We start from the raw sequence: 17,389 nt of genomic DNA on the forward strand, positions 1-17,389 counted from the left end.
AAAACTATGTGGATGTCCACTTACAGTTTTAAAAAAATTTACATACTCTCTTCTCTAACACAACCCTGAAGGGTTTTTATTGATTTCAGTGCTTTGGCCTAATTCAGGATTTGGACTTTCACAGGCCAGTGAACACTAAAAATTCAACACTTAAGGTACTTTCAAAATGTGAAAGGCAATCTTTTTTCTTTGACAAATCTAATGAATTCTACCCTTCTCCATGGTGATACCAGGAGAGCCAGAAGCCTGAAAGTCATCCTTCAAACCTCTTTTTTATTCAAACAATTTCCAGTTGAATGTGGCCATATAAATTTCACCACATTAATATCTTTCCAAGCTGGACTATTTTTTTTTTTTAATTTCCACTGACACTGCTAAATTTAGTGCCTCATTATCTCTTTTATGCACCATTGCTATAATCTTGTGAGAGAACTTCCTTCATCAAAGCTTACTACCTCCAATATATTCTCTACACCACTGCCAGGCAGATATTTTTTTCCTTTTCTTTTAATGATCATCAGATCATTTTTCTTCCCTAATTAAAACTATTTACGACTATTTCTCAAAGAATAAAGTTCAACATCATGTACATGAGGTCCTGACTCAACTGGACCCTGCTGCCTTCTTGCCTGTATCCTTTTACAGGTGGAGTTGTCAATACCATCACTGTACTCTGTATATACCTCTATGGTGGGGATTACAAAATTCTATAGTACTTATTAATTCCATGATTGCAGCCTCCCCTAGTGTATAGTACACTTTTCCATAATACGGGCATAGGGTCTAGTAAAAGATAGTCAATAAAGGAATGATTTGTTAATCAAATAAATGAATTAAAGTATTTTCTGGGACATCTTTTTCATTCAATCTGGGAAGCTGTTCCAGTTTTGTAGTTACTAAGTTGGTGCACAACTCATGATCAAGGTTGAGGTGGTGGAATGACGAAGAGCCATACTTGTGCCTTCAAGCTTCTGCAGTTAACACTCTTCTGAACCTCACAGCAGCAGGATGCTATGGGACTATTTGTTGTAAAAGACAACCTATGCATATGAAATTTCCTGGAGAATTGGTTGAACAATTTACATTTGTTATGCTGGTTTACTAGTCTCCCCCCCCCCTTTTTCACACAAACTTAGTATTTTGTGGGAAATAAGAGGTTTTAAAAAATGTATGTGTGGTATTAGTGTCTGAAATTCTACATATATGCCTTCTACCTAAGGCAGGATAGGTGGAACAGATGGGTAGATTAGAGATAAAAACAGAGATAGAGATATATAGATACTATCTTATAAAACAGAAATAGGGGAATGAGCACTTCCTTTAAGATAAAAATAGAATACCCTCCCCCTACAGATAGCTAACACACATACCACTCATAAATTAATACTCTGAAGACCTATTTAATGCCTCTAACAAATTTTTAAAACTTAGATGTAAAATCCCACCATCCCTTTATCTTCAACACAATTTCCAATATAAGCTATTTGCTTCAAATAATTGTTTATATTAATATCTATGAGCTTCAAACGAAGTGTTAAGCTAGATAACACTGTTGGATTCATGGTTGTTTTATATACTTCTCAAAAGTTAAAAACGTGCCCAATGTTAATATTCTACATCAGAAAGGAGGATATTGTGTTGTTTTAAAAATTTTATTCATAATGAGAGTGAAAGATAGTTATACGATAAATTTGTGAAATCAGTATGATTTAGAATCAGCATTTTAGAAGTGAAATAGAACTTAGATATAAATTAGTCTTACTTTCTTTCATGTATGGGTGAGTGAGACCCACAGAAATAAAGTATACTGTCCAAACATCATACTGTTGAGTAAAAAATGGCAGGCAGTGGGCCCATAGTCCCCTAACTTTGGTTTCCCAGAACTTAAAACATTTAATTTTACCCTCTGATCTCTCATGCATTCAATAGGTATTTTTACTGAGTAGTTATTTGTGGTAAGCGTGTTTGACATTATATATACAATTTAGCAAGTTTAAAATATAGTGGGAGGGCTTCCCTGGTGGCGCAGTGGTTGGGAGTCCACTTGCCGATGCAGGGGACGCGGGTTCGTGCCCCGGTCCGGGAGGGTCCCACGTGCCGCGGGGCGGCTGTGCCCGTGGGCCGGCTGTGCCCGTGGGCCGTGGCCGCTGAGCCTGCGCGTCCGGAGCCTGTTGCTCCGCGGCGGGACAGGCCGCAGCGGTGAGAGGCCCGCGTACCGAAAAAAAAAAAAAAAAAAAAAAATAGTGGGAGTCGATTAGTCAAGCCCAGTTAGGGGATAGATATCACACAATGATTTAAAAAGAGAAATTTTAATATAAATAATTATTAAATATTCTTTAATATAGAGAATTATTAACAGAGGAGTGGAATGATAGGGACTTGGCTAATGAGAATTAAAGAAAATTAGAAAGAATACTGGAATAGTTACTATAAGGGGCAACCTTGTCCTCTAAAGCTGAGGTAGAGCCCAAGATCCAGACCTCATTGGAAATGTCTTGGGTCACTGAGTCGGAAGGGCCTGGCTGGTGAGACTTGCTGGATATCTGCCCTCTAGGGTGCCAGGTAAGATCATCCACTAGTAGATGCTGAGCCCCAGAACTTGGGAGGTACTGGGAAGCTGCTGGGAGCTCCCTGGGTGCTGCTGGCACTGACTGCTTGAAAGGCCACTTTGTGCAAGAATCCAATGCACTTCTGTGCACAGCTCCAGCTTGGGAGGCCTGGACAGTGTGCCCAGCAGAAGGTCAGGACTAGGGTTTATTACACTGCCAAACCTCATAGGGCCTCTCGTGAGTACACACATTTTGGACTACAGAGAGGGTGCTGGGAGCAGTGGCCTGGGCTGGGGAACACACCCATGCCGTCTTGGGCTCCAGGCTACATTGCTGACAGTGCTGGAGTAGAGAGCTGGAGAGAGAACTGGGGCTGGGGAGGGAGGGCAGCAAACACTAGAGAAAGCCATACCCTGCAGGAACATATTATTGGAGAAACTGCGTGAAACTGAGCAGTGGGGAAAAAAACAAACATACTGCAGGAGCCTGTACTAGTGAGCCATACCAGAATCCGGAAAAGAAAATTCCTCCTTCAGTGTCCCTCCATGCCCTCTAATGACAAGGCTTAACATTTTTGGTTGGAAAAGGAGAAATGCTTATCAGGCCCAGCTCCTATGGAGCAGGCATAAGGCATGAATTTAGTGCTGAGAGGGACCTGTGATGATGTTCCTCTCTCGTTACTAATATTTATAATTGCTCTTTCTGCTTTATTCTTTTTGTCAGTCATCAAGAAGTTGGCTTTATTAATTTTTCTTTTTTAAAAAATATTTAATTGATTTGTGCTCTTAATTTTTATTATATTCTTTATTCTGCCTCCTTTGGCTTTAATTTGCTTCACTTTCTTTAATTTATTAAGGTATTTAAAATTTTAAGCCTTCTCTCCTTTTCTTATATGTCTTCAAAGCTGTTAATTATGTTTTAAATACTATTTAGCTGTTATTACACAAATTTTGGTACCTTTGCTATGTTTTCATTTTCATGTTTTGTTTTCATTTTCTAATTTCCTTTGTGGTTACTTCTCTGAAGCATGGGTTATTTAGAAGTATGATATTTAATTTCCAAATATTTAGGAATCTTCCAGATACTTTTCTGTAATTGATATATAGTTTAATTCCATTTTAATCCTTTGTGCTACTGTTGCCATACATGTTATTTGTACATGTTATATACTGCACAATAAATTGATATTATTTTCATCTTAAACATTCAATTATCTTTTAAAGTGGTTTTAAAATGGAAGCAAATGCCTGTTGTATTTATCCATATAATCATCATTTTCATTGTTCTTTTTTGTATAAATCCAAATTTCCATCTTCTAACATGTACTTTATAACTCCTAACATATCTCGAAGGACTTTTATGCTTTTTAAAGTCTGGGTCAGCTGGCAAATAATTCTCTCAAATTTTGGGAGGAGTGATTTTAAACCTCTCTGCTTATATTTACTTTGAAATATAATTTTTCTGGACATAAAATTCAGGTTGACTATTTTTGTTTGTTTCAGCACTTAAAGATGTCATTATCACTTCAGTGCAGCGCATTTGACAAGAAGCCTGCTCTTATTCTTATCTTTATTCCTCTGTATGCAATTCATCCTTTTTCTCTGTCTACTTTTAGGACTTTATTAATATTTTTCAACAATTGGATTACAATGTACCACTGTGAGTTTTGTTTATTTGTTTGTTTTTCTGCTTCCCCCTCACTGAGCCTTTTGGATTTGCAGACTTATATATATATTTTATTACCATTTCAGCCATTATTTCTTTATATACTTTTTTTCTTTTTTTCCTGTTCATCCCTTCTCCCTTTCTGGAGCTCCAGTCACATGTATATTGAACATCTGATATTTCCCACTGCTCATGGAAGCTCTGTCCAATTTCTTTCAATCTTTTCTTTCTGTGTTTAATCTTAGTTTCCTTGCAATGAATTCAAGCTTATTGACTTTTTTTTCATATTTAAAAAAATTTAATTTTATATTGGAGCATATTGATTAATAATGTTGTGTTAGCTTCAGGTGTACAGCAAAGTGGTTCAGTTATACATATATACGTATCTATTCTTTTTCAAATTCTTTTCCCGTTTAGGTTATTACAGAATATTTAGCAGAGTTCTTTGTGTTATACAGTAGGTCCTTGTCGTTTATCTATTTTAAGTATAGCAGTGTGTACATGTCAATTCCAAACTCCCAATCTATCTCTCCTCCCCCTTCCCCCCAGTTAACTGTAAGTTCCTTCTTTAAGTCTGTGAGTCTGTTTCCATTTTGTAAATAAGTTCATTCGTATCATTTTTTTTAAGATTCAGCCTGCAAGTGATATCATATATTTGTCTTTCTCTGTCTGACTTACTTCACTTAGTATGATAATCTCCATGTCCATCCATGTTGCTGCAAATGGCATTATTTCATTCTCTTTAATAGCTGAGTAATATTCCATTGTATATATGTACCACATCTTCTTTATCCACTTCTCTGTCGATGGACATTTAGGTTGCTTCCATGTCCTGGCTGTTGTAAACAGCACTGCAATGAACATTGGGGTGCATGTATCCTTTTGAACCATGTTTTTCTCCAGATATGTGTCCAGGAGTGGGATTGTTGGATGATGTGGCAACTCTAGCTTGTTGATGTTTATTTCTATTTTTTAATCTTCTTTTTAATCCCATCCAATGTAAATTTTATTTTAAATTGTGTATTTTTATTAATAGAAGGTCCATTTGGGTCTTTTAAATTTTTTCCTTTTATTCCTTCCTTCATTATGTTCACATTTTCCTTTACATTCTTGAACATAAATTAAACCTATTAACTTATTATTTTTCTCCTCATTATGGATCACATTTCCTTGGTTCTTTTTATGCTCAGTCAATTTTGAGTATATGAATAAAACTCTGAATTCTACATTTTTGAATGGTGCATGTTTTTGTATGGCCTTAAAAAGTGCTAAGCTTTTGTTTTTGTGAATAGTTGCTTATGGATCAGCTTCATCTTTTTAGAAGTTGCTTTTAAGTTTTACAGTGATGACTCCAGAGCAAATTTTACTCTGGGGTTAAATTTGCTCCATTAATAAGGCATGACACTTATAAGGATCCTTCTCAATAATCCATATTACAAGGTGTCTCCATTCTCATTGCTGGAAACAAATACTGTGAGGGAGCGCTTGCTATTGTACAGCCCTTTGTTATCAACGTTCCTTTTCCTAGTCATGGGCAATTTCTTCTAATCTATGTACATGTCAGCACTCAGCCAAAAGACTTAAAGGGCCCCTTCTACAGATTTCCAAAATACTGTCGCAGGTGCAGCTCCTTCCTTTCTGCTGTTCTGCTCCACAAAATAGAGCCATCTGTACCCTACTGAAATCTGATCTCTTTCTCCTCCATTTGAAAGCACAGGGTTCTATTTCTGATTCTTTGTTTTTTTTCTAGTGTGACCTGGTAACTACCTTTAGGCCACAGCTGGGGCAATTGTAAGGCTGACATTATTTGTTACCCTTATTTTAGGGATCACAGTCTCATGCTTTCTGTTATCTATGTCCTGAACATCATATGTTTCTCATATTTTGTCTAGGTTTCTAAGTTTTATAGAAGGAAGGTGACTCCCATAAGATGGAAGTGGAAATCTTCCTCAGTTTTTGTTTTTGTTTTCAATATAATGAGTCTATTCTTTCTCTTCAGTTTTGAAAACAATATGACAGTGGCTCTTGTTGCAATCACACACACACATTAACAAACACATGCATATTTAGAAATATTTACTTTCTTTTTGGAAATTTTATTGTTTGTTAAGCTCATGAAATATTTTAATTTTATTTTTGTTTCTCAGATCTAATTTAATTAGTTACTTGATAAATTCATATATTCAGTTCTCAACTTATACAAGTCATGGTGCATGTTCTGGATAATTTATGCTTCAAAATTTGCATTGTGAGACTAATTCCCATGGATTTAATATCCAATAAATAAATACAGATTAAATTTCCAATTTATGTTTGTATATACAGTGATTTGGACTGATTGGCACTGTGGTTGTAAGAACTTAAAACATATGAGGAAGAAATTTCCATAATGTTTAAGTCAAGATGATGAAATAGTCAAACTCTTTCAAATATTGTTCTTCAGAAGAAAACAGTATTAAATCAAATAAAAATGTGACATAACAAAACACACCATAATTTCTTTCTAAAGATGAAAAACAAAAGAGAAAAACACAATCACTGTTTTTTCTCCTTAATAATTTTAACTGACACCACATCTCAGAGTATAATTAACCTTTGTCCTCAATAGGTAGAATTCTCTTAAAAGATTAAAAAAGAAGGCCTATAAACAGTTTTTTCAGTCTTAGCTTTTATAAATTCTTCTAGATCCAGCTTGAAATTTTTCAGATTTAACCCCTTCTGTAATGTTTTACAAATTTAACAAAAACACTTCTATATTACCTACCATCTGTTAAACTATCCTAGATATTGAGGAGGACAAAGTAAAATACATGAAATATAAAAGATAAAACAAGATATACGATATGTAAAATACACATGACCTCTCCCTTTAAATTTTACATATACCCAAATATAAGAAGAGTTATCCAATTAAAGTTAGATTTGGAGAATAAATAGCAACAATAAAAATAATATAAATGGAGAGAAACAAGAGAGGTGTTTAGTTGGGAAGCATACGTATGAATAAAGAAAGAAAATTGCAGATTTAGCAATTGAGCATAAAGGGACAGGTCCTGTGTCTGTTGGGTGTATTGGAAGAAAGAATTAAAGTAGTAATTTGGATTTGTATGCCAATTTTCAAAGCTGCATTATTCACAATAGTCAAAAGGTGGAAATGATCCAAATATCTATCAATAGTAGAATATGGTATATATACATATTGGAATATTATTGTCTGAATAAAGGGATGAAATTCTAATAAATGCTACAACATAGATGAACCTTGAAAGTATTATGCTAAGTAAAATAAGCCAGATGAAAAAGGACAAATGTTATCTAATTCCACTTATGTAAGGTACCTACAATAGTCATATTCCCAGAGACAGAAAGTAGTATAGTGGTTACCAGGGGTTGGGGGAAGGGAGTAGTGGGGAACTATTGTTTAATGTGTGCAGAGTTTCAGTTCTGGATGATGATAAAGTTCTGAAGATGGATAGTGGGATAGTTGCACAACCATATAGACATACTTAATGTCAGTGAACTGTACACTTAAATTGTTTAAAATGGTAAATTTCAAGTTATGTATACTTTATAATAATTAAAAATTAATTTGAGACTAGATTATAGACTATATTTTTTAAAGAACTTAAGTTTTTGTCTCATATATCAATGGTGTTCAAAATGAGATAAAGTACCACTGGGTACATGAAAACTTTCCCAGAGGTATGTAGAGAACTAATTTTCATATTTTTTTGCTTCCTAAAGGATCTCAATTTTTACCTGGTTTCACAAATGCTTTTCTCCCACTTTGCAAAAGAAAGGCATACTCTCAGCTCTGCAGAATCTTACTTTGATGAATTGCTCTTGAGTATAAGAATCTTCTGGGTATCAAGTAAAGAGATAACTCTGGGAATCAACAAACTAGCAATATGGTTACATTTCATCTGATCTATCTTTCTTAGAATTAAATTTCAGATATATTTCTTATGGAGTATGTATTATTGTATATTTTTGAACTCACAAATTATGTCAGATATTTTGTCTTTTTTGATTAATTGGTATGATACTATATATTCACTTAATCAAATAGGTTATATACTGAACATATTTCATAAAATTGATAACATATATGTGTAGTTTTATAATTTTGACAAAAATAATTAAAGCAAGTGATAATTAAAAGTATTACATAGGGCTTCCCTGGTGGCGCAGTGGTTGAGAGTCTGCCTGCCGATGCAGGGGACGCGGGTTCGTGCCCCGGTGCGGGAGGATCCCACATGCCGCGGAGCGGCTGGGCCCATGAGCCATGGCTGCTGAGCCTGCGCGTCTGGAGCCTGTGCTCCGCAACGGGAGAGGCTACAACAGTGAGAGGCCCGCGTACTCCAAAAAAAAAAAAAAAAAGTATTACATAAAATGCTACATAGACAAAGTCATAATAAAATTCATACTATTCCCATTTTTGTACCCTTTAATCTATCAGGTTTAAAAGCTGCTTCTAAGTGAAAAAAATAAAAAGTATAATTAGTAATCATTTGTTTATACTAGTGAATTTTTGGAATATTTTTCTCAGGGTCACATACTTTTCTAAGGCAGGTAGTTTCATACTATCTTCTTTCTTCTTCATTCTTGTTTGTAAATAGAAATTTAAACTACTTTTATATTATATTCAGCTTATAACCTACAATGAGTTTTAAAAATTGATACATTGTTATAAAAATTTTCTACAATTTCAATTGATTTATTTTTGTGAACAGTATTTTCTCAGAGTTAACATGTTCAGTAATTTAAAAAATTAGGAATTGAATTGATACCAAACACTGTCTCATTTTAGCCATAATTCATTTACTCCACAAATACATACACTGATTAAAAAGCAAAACAAAACAAAGCAATCCCCGTCAACTCATTAAGAAAAGCACTTGAGATAAATTTTGCTTTTTTACGTTTAATGATTGTAAAATTACATAGTATTTACTACTGAAAAAAGATTAAAAATATACGTATTGTTCAAAATATAAGTATTGTTTGAAATATAAAATTGTTTCAAACGAAAATATATTGTTATTAATTATAAGCAAAAATCTATATGCTAATTTAAACATTAGCTGACATTCTGATACAAGGGAAAGGATACAGATCGATTTGTGTAGACTCCTATATAATATCTCTGCCATTTTTATACACTTGAGCATAAATGTATCTTTTTATTAGCATTTAACTATTAAGATAATTAGAGAAAATATATGTAAAGCACCTTATAGTGCATTTGATAAATGGTACATATTGTTTTATTATCTATTTACTATCACTCAAAGCAATGCTCCATGACAATTTTAAGTTAAGCAAGTTCAGTTATAAAATATTTCTCCTCTAAATATAATTTTTAAATACAACTATATAATTTATTCTTTTTAACAAAGTTTGATAATTACTTTAAACAAGTATATTCTCAGCGTATTTGGGTTTGTCTTGGTATTTTCATATGAGAACGTCAGGATGGTTTTAAGCATATTAAACTGTATCTAACTTTATAACTAACTCCTTAGGAGGAGGAAGCTTTTCAAATTGTATTTGAAGATTCAGTGATTAATTACATTTTAAAGAGAGAAAGAAAGAAACTTATTCTACATTTACATAATGCTTAGGCAAGTATTTTAAGAAATCTAGGTACTTCATAAATTTTACTACTATAATTGATAGAAAACCTGCAATACAAATATACTCCAATTTCCAGAAGCAGTGTTCTCACCGCTGGGAAATTACTGGTCAGGAAAATCTCTTGAAATATTATGCCCAATAGAAATTCCTTCAGGGTAAGTGAGTGAAGTAGATAAATGGCCTCTTCATTCAGAGGCTTTCTATTTTTAAACTAATCCCTGGTTATAAATTAGGCCCCTCTGAAAACTCTATGAAATACTTCAGAATGTCACTAAATAGCACCTGAGAGTCCCCCAAAACTAATTTTTACTATCAAAGACATTCCATTTTCACAAAATTAGAAACGTTAAAGACTCTTTTTGATTTTTATCCTATCCAATATTGGGTCCTTCTGAGTTAATCCCAAAATAAACTCTGTTGACCAATACAAAACAACCCAAAATTTAGAAGAAAGCAACAACAAAATACCAAAATTAAATCAAACAAAAAATGTATATATGTATAAGGAGAGAAACTCTGAAATGAATTTTGCTTTACCTACTGTAGTATGCATTTTAGATTATAGTAAGACCTGTTGGAAAATATTTTGTATGCTTAAATAGTCCTAGATAAGAAAATGAATTAAATGTTCACAATGCAAACATATGAAACAACTGGAAAAAAAAAAGAAAACCTTGGATTGATGGCAAGTTAAAATAACTGAATGAAAGACTTTTTACTAGTTTCCCGTACATTTTTGCCATTGTATACAAAACTGCATTTCAAATGTGCTAAATCTGGTTTTCAATCAGTCATTAGAAAAGAAATATTTAAAAGTATGGTTAAAGTAAAATGTCCATTTCAGGAACGAAGTAATTTAGTATTTCATCAACCATGAAATAAAATTAACCCTCTGAGATTATTATTTTGTAAATCTATAATATTAAATCTTTAGAGGTGACAGGCATTTTTCATCTGGATTGACAAAAATGTATTTCATATAAGTCTCCTAGGTTAATCATCCAAAACTATTACAGATATTATGTACTAATTAATTATGTATTAATTTTCTAATGATATAATTAATTGGAATCTAACAGGAGACAAATTTTATTCTCACCAAGGTAAGTGTTTTTCATGACATTAAAAATACAAAAATAGAACAATACTCTGCTCAGAACAGCAATACTTAAAATTTTATTATTTGCTCTCAAATTTTATAAACAACTGTGTACTTAAAATATATTTGAATAGGATCTTAGAAAATTCAGTATTGTTTACTGCTTAACTACTTTAGAATTTCTAACCACTGACCCCAAATAAAAACTTTCTATAGACTGTTTTTAAAACAACAGTGACTTCTTTGCTTTTGTTTTGCGGTACGCAGGCCTCTCACTGTTGTGGCCTCTCCCTTGCGGAGCACAAGCTCCGGACGCGCAGGCTCAGCGGCCATGGCTCACGGGCCCAGCCGCTCCGCGGCATGTGGGATCTTCCCGGACCGGGGCACGAACCCGTGTCCCCAGCATCGGCAGGCGGACTCTCAACCACTGTGCCACCAGAGAAGCCCAACAGTGACTTCTTTGAAGGGCCCTTTGCTAAAATTCTTCATTTCACCGAGTGATAAGCATTGTTTGTTTTGTTTTTCTGAAGGAAAGGACAAAAATAAATTTAAAAAATAAAAATATCAGATTTCTGAATTCTCTATATAGTTTTAAAATGTCAACTGATGTAAAAAAAATCCAATATAAGTGTTTGAAACCCTGTCTGTTTCAAACAGAAAGATCTATTTTAAACTTGAGGCTCATTGCATCCTTCACTGCAGACCTGTCTGTGACTAACAGACTTGTCAGGCTTATTATCTTCACAGACACAGACACTCAGAATGAACCACTGGGCTCATTAGAACACACAAAGCAGGGAATATCTTTCAACAATTCATACCAACAAATTACTGAGACTCCAGAAAGCTTGCTGTCTACAAATTTAAGTGAAATAAAGAGTTATCAGAAGGCATGAAGTAATCAGAGCTAAGTCATGGTTTAACAGATGTTGGACTTCTAGAAGCCAGGTAACTATCATGAGGAAAAATAGTAAGCTACTAATTTTTCTCCCTGTCAAAGTGAAAATGAAAAGAATTGTTAGAGTGACATAAAGAAAAACCTGTGGGCAGAAGAGAATTAGAAGATATCTTCAGTGACATATGTGTGTGTGTGTGTGTGTGTGTGTGTGTGTGTGTGAGAGAGAGACAGAGAGAGAGAGAGAGAGAGAGAGAGAGAGGAAACAGAAACACAGACAGATACAGAGAGACAGAGAGAAAAGCAAACTGGTGAGATCCTTGAAAAACCCTTGAACATTTGTGAAGTAAACTTCCATAAGCGTACACTTGGACTAGCGTGGCATTTATCTTTATTTTTTTAGTTTTTTTTCTCTTTTGAAAATAGAAGGCTCTTAATATCCGAACAAAATCATGTGACAATATCACCACAATTTCCTCCTATATTCCATTCAAGAGATATTTAATTATTTTATTCATAATAAAATGTGTGTGTATTTCTTTTTTAAATTTATTTTATTGAAGTATGGTTGATTTACAATGTTGTGTTAGTTTCTGGTGTACAGCAAAGTGATTCAGTTATACATACATATATATAAATATATATGTATTCTTCTTATATTCATTTCCATTGTGGTTTATTACAGGATATTGAATATAGTTCCCTGTGCTACACAGTAGGACCTTGTTGTTTATCAATTCTATATATAATAGTTTGCATCTGCTAACCCCAACTCCCAGTCCATCCTTATCCCACCCACCTTCCCCTTGGCAACCACAAGTCTGTTCTCTATGTCTATGACTCTGTTTCTGTTTCATGGATAAGTTCATTTATGTTGTATTTTAGATTCCACATGTAAGTGATATCATATGGTATTTGCTTTTCTCATTCTGACTCACTTCACTAGCATGATAATCTCAGCTGGGATTTTTTCAGAAGTCATCATTTCTTTAAGTACATTATCTTACATCACTCAAAAGAACAGGACACTTGCCTACCACCAAACCAAATTCACAGGGAATTTGGAGGCTAACCTGTGTGCCATGTATAAGAGTTCTCTGAGGTCACTCAAAAAAAAAAATGATATAACTATAATCATGATCAAGACTCAAAACTGTCAGGCAAAGATGTGGAAGACATGCCACTAAGTAGCTTTTAAAAGTCTTTTAAAATAATAAATGATTTAACAATGATTTGTTTGATTAAATTTAACTTAAACCCATATGAGATAATTTTCATCAAAAATGTATGTTTTATGTGGTATTTTGGTATCTTTTATCAGTGTTTTTGAGGGGTGATATCCTTTATAGGAAAGAATAACAAGCTTATGATTTGTAGGTAACGGTTCCGGTCATAGTTCTGCCATTGACGATTCCTACCAATTTTTCAGATTCCACATATATGCATTAATATATGATATTTGTTTTTCTTTTTCTGACTTACTTCACTCTGTATGACAGTCTCTAGGTCCATCCACGTCTCTACAAATGACCAATTTCGTTCCTTTTTATATTCCATTGTATATATGTACCACATCTTCTTTATCCATTCCTCTGTTGATGGACACTTAGGTTATTTCCATGTCCTGGCTATTGTAAATAGTGCTGCAATGAACATTAGGGTGAATGTGTCTTTTTTTTTTTCTTTTTCTTTTTTTTTTTTTGCGGTACACGGGCCTCTCACTGTTGTGGCCTCTCCCGTTGTGGAGCACAGGCTCCAGACGCGCAGGCTCAGCGGCCATGGCTCACGGGTCCAGCCGCTCCGCGGCATGTGTGATCTTCCCGGACCGGGGCACGAACCTGTGTCCCCTGAATCGGCAGGCGGACTCTCAACCACTGTGCCACCAGGGAAGCCCGCATGTGTCTTTTTGAATTATGGTTTTCTCTGGGTATATGCCCAGTAGTGGTATTGCTGGGTCACATGGTAATTCTTTTTTTTTTTTTTTTATCATTTTCAAGGAGAACTGAGAGTTAAAAAATACGTTTACACTTATTTTTTTATCATATATTATATTTGAGAGGTTATATTCCATTTCAAATTGCCAAGAGTACTGTCCATATGCATTTTTATCAAAGTACATTTATATCCCTTTGGAATTATTAGGTCCTGACAGCTATACACAAAGTTTAAATAATGGGATTTGGCATCTGAGAGCTCCTTAATCTTCTTCCATCACTATAGCTATAATAATTGAAAATGTCAAGTTGAAATGATTGCAAGTTGCAGACATCTGTCACTTATAATCATAAAAATTTAGCTATGATTACTAAATGTATGCATCATTGCCAAGCCTATTATAGAACAATTATTTGCAAAGCTTAAGAAAGTATGTATCATTTTATAGTGAATATATATAAATAATAAAATATGACAGTAATTTACAAAAAGAATTTAAAATACTTCTCAATATACTTGAAAATGTGGGGTAATCACATATTGATGTTCAAAAATACAGTACTTGAATAATTTGGGGAACTGGATAATACAGTAAGTCACAATTCTATGGGAATTGGAAGTGGGAATCTTCTCTTTGTTCCTGGTCTCTAGACACATAAATATGAAAACAAAACAAAACTTTGACTTATAAAAATTCTTGAATCCAAGTGAGACCTTTTGATAATATTTTAACATAATCTTATAGTTTTTTTCTAGTTACTTTGTTTTTCTGGTACTATGGTACACAATATCTTTTTGAAATTTTATGGTCTAATTTTCCATTGCTAGTGTTAAAACTGTGATTTTTCATTATATATTACAGTTTTCATACCCAGCAAATTTTTAAAGTTTTCAAATAATTCTAACAGTATGTCTATAGATAGGTTTTTGGTTTCTATGTAGACAATCATATTATATGAGAATAATAGTAGTTTTATTTCTTCATTTCCAGTTTTAAAGCTTGTATTATTGTCTCTTTATTGTGCTAATTTAGATATTCAGCACTAGTTTAATTAGAAATAAAGTGTTAGTGGGCATTCTTATTTTTATTTGTTTATTTCTAACATGAAGAGTTTGCTTCTAATAATTCCCAATCAAGTAGCATGTTTAATAAATATTTTGGTTCCTCATTGTTAGGTTAAGTATGTTGCTCTCTTAGTTTATTAGGCTATTTAATATTATCATTATTGTTGTTGTTGTTACTATTATTATTGTTATGAATGACAAACTGAATTTGCCTTTGAGAACGACGGTGGAGCTCAGTCAGAAAGGGGTCTATGAGTATAAAACATAGTAAAGGAGACTTTCTATGTGTGACCTGTCCAGGAACACCTCATCTGCACATGCACTGAGGAATACACCAGATACTCAAAAATCAAATGGATAAAACAATTTAGCTTATCCAGTGAAGAACAGAAAGACAAAGCACAAGACCAAATGCCTCTCACTAAGACCATGAGGTTCATATAAAATTTATTTGAACCCCCCAAAAAAGAAAGTGTAGGAATAAATCAAGAAACACCAATTGCCCAAAGGAACTGAATAAACTGGAAAAAGTTATGAGGACTTTGAGGGTATAAGGTTAGATTTCCCTTACCCATACTCACGGGCTTCATATGTAATTGATTTCATATGTAGAAAAATGAAGACTATTTCTGTACATTCAATTTATAATTCCAATTTAAATTGGGTATTCTACAACTTTATTCATCATTGATAGCATAAATTTTGTCAAGATTAATTTTGCTCTATCATTTCATACAATTTCAAGAACATTTTTTGTAAAATTATACTTATTAGGAAACCATCTTTCTATTATTGGTTTCTTTTCATTAATACTGTGAAAATTAGCATAATATCAATAATGTTATTATTTGTTTTAAGTCTTTGAATTCTCCTTCTTATTTACAATATCCCCGGAACCAATTCAATTTGGCATAATTTCATTTTTTCTTCTGGTTCAGAAAAAGAAATCCTGGTAATAATTACAATTTTTTCACTTTTTATTAATAATTATACTTTTCATAAGGTCCTGAGTTTATACAAGAATAGTATTCTAGCTGCAATCTGATATTATTTCCTGAAGTTTATAATTTGTTATTTTCTAAAAATAACATTGAGACAATAAAGCATATGTTTTCTTCATTAGAGTTACATAATGTGATTTTTTCCTTTCAGATTCCAACTGTTTCTCTATTACTAAATCCCTAGGCAATTTTATATTTAAGATTTATTGCTTGATTTTCATCTAGTTGTCAGAATATAATTTTATAATTAACATTTACCGCATTCTCTGATTTCATGTACTTAGAAAGGCAACTCTTTGTCTGAACTTTGCTCTTTTTTTTTTTTTTTTTTTCGCGGTACGCGGGCCTCTCATTGTTGTGGCCTCTCCCATTGCGGAGCACAGGCTCCGGACGCGCAGGCTCAGCGGCCATGGTTCACGGGCCCAGCTGCTCTGCGGCATGTGGGATCCTCCTGGACTGGGGCACGAACCCATGTTCCCTCTCTGAATCGGCAGGCGGACTCTCAACCACTGCGCCACCAGGGAAGCCCTGTACTTTGCTCTTTTACTAGAGGTACAGGGAAGTTTCTCTTTTTACCTTAACAATTCTGGGTTTGCTGCTTTTATATCTTTCTTTGAGTGCTATCTTTAGTTGAGGGAATACATTTTTACAAGTAGAAAAACACTGTGGTTATCTCTGTGTCAATTTAATATTGCAGGTAGTTTTAAAAGACTGCTTTCTATAGTAAGAGTTTAAGGAAATAAGTTGAAATGTTAATAACATAATTGAGAATTCTTACCTAAATAAACATTATTAACAAAAGATTTGGGCAGCTTCCCATATCTTTACCTGCACCTTTTTAATACCCTTCAATCAAAATTTCTTCTCCAGAATTCAAAACTATAATTTGAAGAAATACTTTCCATCATACTTTTCTGAGTGGTTTTACTTCTGTTTTGTATTTATTGTGCTTTAATTTTTTATAACATTCGCTAAATACAAGAGTTGTTGCAGGCATATTAAGTCTCTTTATTATTTCATTTTCAGCTAGGCCTTATTTAAACAAAGCATTATAGGAGGAGCACAGAGGTCAGATTCTGCCAAGAGACATGTTTTCTAACATGGGCTGCACATTGAAATCATCTAGGGAGTATTAAAGATAATACTGATTATGGCGTCTCCTCCTCCCCACTCATTCCCTTTTAATTAGTTTGAGGTACGACTTGAAAATTGGAATTGTTGAAAGTTCTCTAGATATTCTAATGTATGTATAACCAAGGTTGAGACTCTCTGGCTTAGAGTAACATGATTTTCACATGCAATCTTCCTAATGATAGCCAGGGAATTGAAATAACATCAAGGGTATGAAATTTTGTCTAATTTGTGTTTTCTGTAATTCTTGGCATTTTACAATAAACTTATATAATTTTTTGTAAAGAGAGGGAAACTAATAAAACCTTATTTAAAGGTTTTAGACTAGGGGTCAATAAACTTTTCATGTAAAGGTTGGATATTAAATATTTTATGCTTTGCAAGCCATATGGTCTCTGTCACAATTATTACA

The sequence above is a fragment of the Leucopleurus acutus genome, assembly GCF_964270905.1.
Source record: "Leucopleurus acutus genome assembly, chromosome: 2".
Taxonomy (NCBI): domain Eukaryota; kingdom Metazoa; phylum Chordata; class Mammalia; order Artiodactyla; family Delphinidae; genus Leucopleurus; species Leucopleurus acutus.